We start from the raw sequence: 2,108 nt of genomic DNA, 5'->3' as shown, positions 1-2,108 counted from the left end.
CAGCAGGAAGGGGGCACCGAGGCGATACTACCCGAGGCATCCACCGCCCATTTGATGGCAACAGCTTCCTACTGATGTATACGACAGGTGCTCGTCCCTTTCTACCGCCTGTGAAAGGATGGCCATGAGCCCCACCTCTGAAGCGTCTGTTTGGAAAATAAATTCCTGGTTGAAGTCAGGGCTGAAGAGTACCGGTTCCCAGCACAGGTGCTCCGTCTGGGTCCGGAAGGTGTTTTCACACTCTGCTGACCAGTGTACTCAGTGGGGCTGTCCTTAGTCAGGAGTTTGGTCAAGGGGGCAGAAATCGACTATAACATCCGGCCAGCCCCAGGAACAGCCGCAGCTGTTGCTTTGTGGTCGGGGCCAGGCAGGCCTGCAGGGCCTGGACCTTCCCCATGAGAAGGCATATCTGAGCTTACCCCAGGGTGTATCCCAAGTAAGTAGTTTCTTGCCACCCAATCCGGCATTTCTTTGGGTTCGCTGTCAACCCAGAGACTCTCAGTGCCTGAAGGACGGCTGCTACCTCCCAGCTCTGGCTGTACATCACCATATCATCTAAGTAGGGTGGGACATACATAGTGTGGGGCTGCAGGAGGCGGTCCGTTAACCGCAAGAACGTTGCCAGGGCTCTGTGCAGACTGAAGGGCATTTGCATAAAATGATAGAGCCCAGTCGGGGTGGAAAATGCGTTCTTCTCCCTGGAGCTTGGGTCCAGGGGAATTTGCCAATATCCCTTCATGAGGTCAAGGGTTATAATGTATTGGGCCTCCCCGAGCCAGTCAAGGAGTTTGTCAGTCCGGGGCATTGGGTAGACATTGAACTTCGAAACTGCATTCATCTTTCAGAAGTCGATGCAAAACTGGAGAGTCCTATTGGGCTTTGAGACCAGCATGATAAGGCTGCATCTCTTGCTCTGTGACTGTTCCATGACCCCTAGCTCCACCATTGCCCTGACTTCCTTTTCCATGACTTCTTGCTAGGGTGACCAGACGTCCTGATTTTATCGGGACTGTCCCGATATTTGCTTCTTTGTCCCGCGTCCCGACCAATGTTTGGTCGGGACACTGGACAAAGAAGAAATTTTCCCTTCCACTCTGGCCCCCCTCGCCCCAGCTCCGCCCTCTCCTTCCCCCATTGGCTCCCTCCCCAAATTCCCGCCCTGGCCCCGCCTCTTCCCCAGCATTCCTCCTCCCTCCCAGGCTTGCAGCATGGCGGTGCAAGCCTGGAGGGAGGGGGTGGCGGCGGTGCCTGGATCCTGGAGCTGGTGAGTCAGCTCCAGCACCCGAGCACCGAGCGGGCAAAGGGGGGCTGGCAAGGGAGGGAGACAGGGGGGCTCAGCTGTGAGCCCCCCCGCTGCGCCAGAGGGCTTCTGCCCGGGCTGCTGCACCCGGGGCCGGGAGTGCAGCCTGAAGGCTGCTCCAGCCCTGCAGCCCGCGGGGCAGCGCGGTGGGTCCGGTCGGGGGCAGCACGGAGCGGGCAGGGGCTGGGTGGGTGGCACGGGGGCGTGGGCCGAATCCCCGCTGCTGCTGGGGAACCCCGCGCCTCTCCCTCCCGCTCGCGGCTGCGGCTCCTTCCCGGCAGGATGCGCCCCCCGGCCTGCCCCGCGCACATGCGGCGCACGTCCAGCTGCTCCTTCCCGGCGGGAGGGAGACTAGGCGCGGGGGACGCGCGCCACATGTGCCCAGGGCAGCGGGGGGCGCGTCCCACCGGGAAGGAGCCACAGCCGCGAGCGGGCGGGAGAGGTGCGGGGCTCCTTGGCAGCAGCGGGGATTTGGCCCCTGCTGCCCCCCCCGGCTCCTGCCCGCTCCGCGCTGCCCCCGCCCAGACCCACTGCGCCCCGCATATGCCCGTGGCGAGCCAGGGGGCGAGAGGCTCCGCGGGGAGGGCAGCGCGCAGGGCCTGCTAATGCCCCAGGCCCCTTAAAACTCTTTTTTTTTTTTTTTTTTCCTCCTCCCCCCCCCCTTTTTTGCTCCGCCCCCCTTTTGGCTCCGCCCCCTTTTTTGCTCTGCCCCCGTTCCGATATTTTATCTGGTAATCTGGTCACCCTACTTCTTGCATCTGCCATGGGAGGGGCTGGGTCATCTCCTGGACTCATCAAGATGGTGTGC

Source organism: Trachemys scripta, chromosome 12 (genome assembly GCF_013100865.1).
Source record: "Trachemys scripta elegans isolate TJP31775 chromosome 12, CAS_Tse_1.0, whole genome shotgun sequence".
Lineage (NCBI taxonomy): Eukaryota > Metazoa > Chordata > Testudines > Emydidae > Trachemys > Trachemys scripta.
This window is presented reverse-complemented; position numbering follows the sequence as displayed.